We start from the raw sequence: 7,650 nt of genomic DNA on the forward strand, positions 1-7,650 counted from the left end.
ACAAATGATTTGCAAAATCCTTTTTTGTAATGCCCCGCTCTTTTAAATATATATTAGATTAAACATGTGCATTAGTTATAAAATTCTTTTAATTATTTATTGTGACTATTTTATTCAGATAATATTATTTCAGCAAAAGTCTGTATAAGAGATACAGAGCTGCGATTTAATATTCAATCATGAATCAAACCAATAATTAAATTATTGGTTTAGCTACACGTTTGAGACCTTGCAGAATAGAGTGTGTGCAACAGCTGCTGCCTGCAAGAACAACTCCCATCAGCTACAATTGAATGTAGCAAGTTCTAGAAAAAAGGTTGGCTAGATTAACCAACAAATGGGGCATTAAACGTAAATTGAAGGCCACTTCATGAGAAAAAAGGAGAATGCAAACACTAATAAAATATGTTCCACTTTGTTTTCTGGAATGGTATTTTCATATATGGTCATGCTAGGAGCATATCCCCCTCCCAATTCAAAAACATATTCATGTTTGTCAAAAAGGGAAGGCAGCAATTGTCAAAAAGAGGCAGCTCAAATTTCCACTTATGCTGCCACCTACCACAGCTCCATTGCCTATAAATTGAGCCCCTCGCAGCAGCATTAGAATCACCCAAAAACCCCAAAACCCCAGAACAACACCAAAGCAGAAAATACTCCTTTCTGTTTGAAAGAGCTCAAGTGAGCTCCCTTCGCCGGGCTGTTTCTTCGCCGACCGGCCACTAGGCTCTGAACCGAGAACGTGTACTCGTTCCTCCATCTTCAGGCTACCAAACCCAACAATCGAAAGGCCGAAGCCTTCTCTATATTTTCCTGACCAAAGGCCGCAATATCCTTCGGCGGCCAACGTCGAATTCCCGACTTAGCCACCGGCCAACTTACGGCCTTCGTTTCTCACTATCCTTACGACGAAAAAGGATCGAGAAACCACCGTTGTGTAGCCTGATCTACCTCGCACGAGGAAAACTAAGTCGTAGACCTTCGCGGCTAAACACCATCGCGGAACGACGACCGGAAAACCCCCGACGAACAACTTCCATTAGTGCTCACTTGGACAAGGGTAAGTTGACGCCCTTATTTCGATGCATTCCCGTTTCTATTATATTATGGGAAATTTCTGGGGTATATATGGGAGTGTGGTAAATATTTGTACAAAGTTTCATGTTATTTGAACTTCGTTTACCACCCTTTTAAAATTTGAGAAGTCTACTGCCCGTATCTGTTGAAACTGTCGTGAGGCAGATGATTAGGTTAATTATTTCAGTAACCATATGTTGATATTTAGCTCTCAAATTTTTATTGTATGAATATATATGTGTTAGCTATCTTCATATAAAATTTGAGGTTATTCCGGTAACGTTTGTTTTTTTTTCAAAAATCTGGACTTTCAGTTGGCAGAAACTGCCGAATCTGGTAGGCGATGGGAAAATCGCTATATCTCTTAAACTACTTGGAGTTTTTCAACATACTTTTTTTTCAATTAAACTAGACTCAAAGAGGTTTCTATTGATATAAAATTTGACTCCATACGAGTTCGGAGTAAAAGCAGTTTATTAGTTGAAGTTGAATCTATACAGTTTTGTTGAGATGGAAATAATTCAAAATAATTCCTATTAAGGATTTTAAAGTTTTATTGTTGATAAAATATCACTTTTAGATTATAAATGAGCTATTGATGTGTATATATATATATTGGTGATTGGCATTATTAAATGGGGAAAAGGAAAACGTTTTATGTTTATAGAATTATTCTTTATTTATAATAGATAAATAAATGAATAATATAAAATGGAATTTCCTACATCCTCAAAGGTACATGAAATATTTTGATAAAGGAAGAACGATTGCATATGAGTTAGATATAGTCGTTAAAGGAAATATGGGTAGTTAGAGAAATGAGTGAATAGTGATTCACTGCATTTGTTGTTATCTTTTCTATTATTCACTCGAACACATGTTTTCGTGTTATCAAAGGTTCAAATAAACAAAAGCGTCTGAGTAACCTATCGCGCTAAGGAAAGAGAATCATTGTCTTAAGTAGCAAAACACTGCAATCAGGTGGGCATTACTTTTACTATACGTATATAGAGATCCCCTGCGTGTCGTAGGCCTCTTATACGAATGAATGCATGAGATAATTTAACTGTTAATTTCAGTTTTATATATCTATCAAAAGAGTTTAATGCTACATTTGAGCAAGTTATTTCATGACAAAATCTTTGAGTTAAAGTTATTTCAAGTATTGTCTTGCCATAAAATGTTTAAATTTTAGTATGATATCTATCTGCTTTGGCTTTGCCAATGATGCAATCGAATTCGGGTCCTGAGCAGTTGATAGCTATCCTGCCAGGGCTAGTGTACACCAGTGACCGTGAGTCATCTAGCGGGTTGGCCGGTCAAGTGACCGTGAGAGGTGGCCACCTCTCCGGCACACAGTTCCAGATATGATAGATTACAAGAGAACTTAGACTGCAGTCGAACTTTAAGAATCACAAATGAACTTAGTAAGCTTGGGCCTTTTTAGCGAAAAACTCCCTTGTTGTACTGTTTATGATGGCATGACAATTTACAGTTTTGAAGCATGTATTTTTATACCTAGGCATACGTGCCCACTGAGTGCTTTTGTACTCAGCCCTGCATATGTTTTCTAAATGTGCAGGTTGAGCTGATGTGATGATGGTGCTGCAATGAGCGGAGTCTCCAGAGTTGTTAATAAATAGTTAACCTGTCTAGAATATGTCTTCATACATATGTCTAGCTACTTTCCGCTGCAAGATGTTGTTGATGTTATAGTATGTTATGTCATACTTTGAGTCTTAAGAGAATGGTTTCATATGATGTATAACTTGATTAATGCTATTAATTAAGTTTTATGCTGTCTTTCATAGACTATTTTCAATTGAGTATTCATGAATAAAAATGACGAGTTTTATTAAGATGAGTAAGTGTTACGGCTATAAATGACGCCCCTTTTCTTCCCCTTCTTCTTTAACCCCATCCCTAGTCGTAGATCACTCGGCTTAACTATCCTTAGTTAGGGCGGGCCGTGACAAAGTGGTATCAGAGCGAAGGAAAGCTCTGAATTATAAGTCTTGAGTTTAGTCTAGAATGAGTCACTAGACTAATAGTTATTAACAACCGTGAGCTCAGCGCACCATCACACCAGACTCAACGAGGTATGTAAAATTTCAAAGTTTATTTGACATTAAATTTTGAAGAGCATGATGTTGAGGTTATATGATGAGTTATGATGTTATATGATTGAGGATGCATAATTATGAGTTATGATGTGATGTATTTGAGATGTTTTGTGATGAGAATTGTTTGAGCAATTGTGATAAGTCACGATGATTTAGATGAAGGAATCTAATGTCATTGTTAAGAGAGATTTTTTTTTAAGTAGAAGGATGAAATGAGAACTTAGAGCTAAAGCTTGAGAGAATTAGCAATTGCTTTAAGTACTTGTTGGTTTGAGTTATGAGTTTGAGTTATGAGCTTGAGTATAATAGCATGATTAATGATGAGTTATTAGCATGTTGCAATGAGATATTGTACGATATGTTGAGTTGTTTGTGACGCGAGTTTTGCTCACGCAACCTTAATGGTACTTGAGGAGGTATCATGAGCCATAGTATTTGGAGATGGCTTTGAGAGAAAATTGTTGAGTTGTCTTACTGAGTCACGATGATTTAGATTAAGGGATCTAATATCATTGTTTAGAGAGATTCCCTACTGAGTAAAGATGGGACGAGATGAGAATTTAGATGTTTTGAGCTTGAGTTTTAAGATAACAGTACTACTTAGTAGGAGTTTTGCTAAGTTATGTTTTGTTTATTTCTGTTGCTGGAGCCAAGTAGAGTTAGTTCCTAGAGTCACCTTTAAGTTCTCCTTATAGGTTGACCAGGACTGTTGGCACTGCACGAAAGTGGACTGTTGTGAGATCGAACTCAGGGAAGATCGGATACGAGGACGAGGCGTACAGTATGTGGTACAGAGATACCCTAGCAGATTTTCAAACACATGTTCATAGACTATGAAAGGATGAGAAAGAGCCAAGGAAGGCTAGGGTTGAAAGGATGAGAAGTAGCCAAGGAGGGCTAGAGTTGATGAGAATGAGAAGAGAAGCCGATGTAGGCTAGAGCTAAGGATGATCTTGAGAGTATGAGCAGTACACCCTTGTTTTTGATTAGTTTCAATTATATTGCGATGTATATAACTTACTTAGGAGATATTGATACTTGAGCTTTTGACATGCTGATAGATAAGCATGCGAATATAGTACCCTACTGATGTTAAATAGATGGATGTTCCTAGTGTGCTAAAGTAGCAACTAGATGAGTTAACTGGTAACAATTACCGTAGGAAGTCTAAACCGAGACATAGCACCATTAATGGTGTCGGCTTAGAAGGGACATTACGATAGATACTATGGTTTTTGTAGGGTTTATACAACCCCTTTATGTAAGTCCTCTAAAAAGAGGCATTCTACTGATGGATATATTAGGTTGACCAGAGTGGTCTTTTTGTTAGCATTTCGTGAGTGCTTATTGCCTTACAGATGAATGTTAAGGTGACCGTGAAGGTTTCCTTAAAGTTGAGTTAGTAAATTGAACTTGAGTTTCGAGGATGCTTAGAGCGTTGGTCGAGTTGAGTTTTCCTTTTGTGATTTCAAAAATGCCTCAAAGATATCATCAAGAGTGTGATGTGAAGGATAGGCGGGATAATACTCCGCCACCACCACCGCAACATGAGAGGAGAGTCGAAAAATATTGAACTTTCGAAACAAGAGTCTAGAACATAGGACCCTGAGTTTAAGCTTTTAGCTTGCTGGTATCAACTTAAGTTTTGTTATGTATAGTATTATGAGGGTTTAGAAGACACAGAATTTCCAAGTTCGGGATAGTATATCCCGTGTGACTGGGGAGTGATTATGTTGGACCTGGCCAGTCCGCATGATCCAAATCTCAGTAGACGTGTTTTGGGTTTATAAACCCATGTGTTTCAACTTTCGGTTGAAAAGCCAGATGGGTTCTTACTCTAGGTCATTTTTGTTCGACCTGGTAGTTACTTCATTCTACCCTCTGGTCATTCATTTGAGTCTCTTGAAACAATTTGTTTTGATGTCATTCTAGGGTTGAACTCTTACAACTTTTGAGTTATCCTAGTAGATTCTCTTGATGTATAAGACTAGTGAGAGGCACGTCAGAGGACTTTAACACCCGAGCAACTGGTAAACTACACCTGAGAACAATTCAAGGCTACTCTTGAGAAATATGTACCGAGGAGTACAGTAGGCAGCGAGAGACTTATTATCGAAGTTTGATTCAAGGAAAGAAATCGATTGTAGAGTATAATTGAGAACTCTGTGAGCTATCACGTTCGCTCATCAGAAGATGGATACAGATGAAGAGATGTTTGAGTTTTAAGTGCTGGTTTAAGGCAGGACTTTAAGGTAGTATGGGCAAGATATTGGATGCACCAGTTAGAATCCTGTTTAATACAGGAGCCTTGCATTCTTTAAGTGTTTGAAGCATGTTACCTTCAAACTCGAACCAAAACGAGCTAGTCCCAAGTTGAGAGTAATCACTTCTGTAGGAAGAGCTACTACAGTTTCTCACATGATTTCTAAATTAGAATTTGAGTTAGGACCACTAAAGATGAAAACAAGAACCTTGCACTTAATGCCTATGTGGAACGTAGACATTATTCTAAGGAGGGAGTAAATTGAGTATATGATGTCAATTGATGATTTTGATATGAGTTAGTTTAATAAAATTAGGGATATGTGTATCTATGCTCTAATTTGTAAATTGATGGGTTATATGTGAGATTAATTGGCTAAGATTGATGGATCTATGAATGGATTAAGGTATCATGTGTGTTTATTAAATTTCAAAGAGTTTACTTTAATAAAAATCAGGACTTTTTGCCTATGTGTTATTTAAGTGATTTTGGCTTAAGATATATGTATTTGAGCATGATATTAGTGTATAATTATATTTGAGTAAGTCTTTTGTTGGCTAAGAAATTTTTGACTTAGTTTAGTTTGTATGAGTTTTTGAGTTTTCATATTTTGAGAAGTCGATGATTGATAAAATGAGGTCTAATTGCTTTATGACCATTATGTGAAAGTTTGTCATGTTTTATTAAGAGTTTTATGATGATACATGAAGTTTCATTAGAGTTTAGTTTACATGATAAAAGGGAATCTATATGTGTATAATGATTTATATGATGAATGAGATCATGTTTGAGTATTTGAGTAATTTTGAGCACGAAAATGAGAAGAGAATTTTAATGATGCGTTCGTTGAAATGTTTTACTTAAGATTTGAGGTTATGATGTAAGAAGAGAGTCAAGATTGAGTATGATGAGTATTATAATGTGCTTGAATGTTTTCAAGTGCTATATGTGCTTAAAATGAGCTTTGATTGGTTTTCATTGAAGGATGTTGGGTTGAGCATTTAAGAGTTTGAGATGAGATTTTGGTGAATTTCGTAGGCCTACTGACCTACTGTGATCGATGGTTTTTAGATGTCTAATAGCTTTGAAAATTTTATAGCAAATCCCTACATGAGTCTTAAGCACACCGGTAAAATTTCAAGTCATTTGGACTTCGTTTACTAATTTTTATAAAATACAAAACCTAAACTGCACATTACTACCGAGAATTTCAGAGAACAGGAGAAAGAGTCATTCATTTCAGTGGCTTCCTGTGTGATATAGATTTCAAAATTTTTATGATATTAACCTTATTGGGTTATCTATATATCTACCAAAGTTGAGCCCAGTTTGACAAAGTTTACTATTTTTCAAAAATCCAAGTTTTAGATTGCTCAAAACTGCCGAATATGGTAGACTGTAGTAAAACAGTCATATCTCCTACAATACTTGGAGTTTTTGACTCTACGTTTTTTTATATATGAAACTAGACTCGAAGACCTTTCTTTTGGTATGAGTCTCGAGTCCAGGAGGTGTCGGAGTCAGAACAGGTTAGATTTTGAAGTTGAGTCAGTGTAAAAACAAAGCATGTTTTGATAATGTTTGATTGTGTTTTTTTTTTTTCTTATGGGCCTTAGGTGATTGTGTTGTCTATGTGTTTGAATGAGATTAGACGAGCCTTATATGAGAGACAAATCGAGACTTGGAACCATGATTTTCTTGAAACCTATCCTTGAACTTAAGGATTTGAGATGAGTGGAGAGTTTATATAGAGTTGAGTAAGGAGATAGAATATGAGATAGAGCATAAGTTTCCTTTCATGTCTCTGATAATCATAAGTTTTTGATGTCGAGTCTAGAATAGTATCTCTAGACTTCTAAGAATGTCAGTAACCCTCAGCTCGCCGTCACACTGCCGCAACAAAGGTACGATAATAGTTTCAAAAATATACATATATGTATTTCAGATGTTATGAAAGTTTTTCAAGAAAATGTGCGCCTTATGTTTACGATGCTATGTGAATGCTTTTTGTCGTGTTTGGGACTACCCGAACCCATAACGACTCAATGAATGTATTTCGTGTTTGGGACAACCCGAGCCCTTAACGAATCAATGTATGTATGTATGTATGGTCGAGTTAGATTCCTTGAATCTTTCCGGCATAAGCAAAGTTTTCATGAAAGGGACATTAAATGTCCATATATGTTA

The 7,650-nt window shown here is 36.2% G+C and overlaps 1 long non-coding RNA gene across 1 annotated transcript; it reads left to right on the forward strand.

Moving 5' to 3' along the window:
• The first annotated feature begins 611 nt into the window (after positions 1-611).
• Positions 612-2,930, forward strand: LOC131024526 (uncharacterized). The gene is made up of 2 exons (XR_009101890.1): positions 612-1,060; positions 2,660-2,930. It is a non-coding gene; the product is annotated as an uncharacterized LOC131024526 (long non-coding RNA).
• The last annotated feature ends 4,720 nt before the right edge of the window (positions 2,931-7,650 follow it).

This window comes from Salvia miltiorrhiza, chromosome 5, assembly GCF_028751815.1.
Source record: "Salvia miltiorrhiza cultivar Shanhuang (shh) chromosome 5, IMPLAD_Smil_shh, whole genome shotgun sequence".
NCBI classification, from domain to species: Eukaryota; Viridiplantae; Streptophyta; class Magnoliopsida; order Lamiales; family Lamiaceae; genus Salvia; species Salvia miltiorrhiza.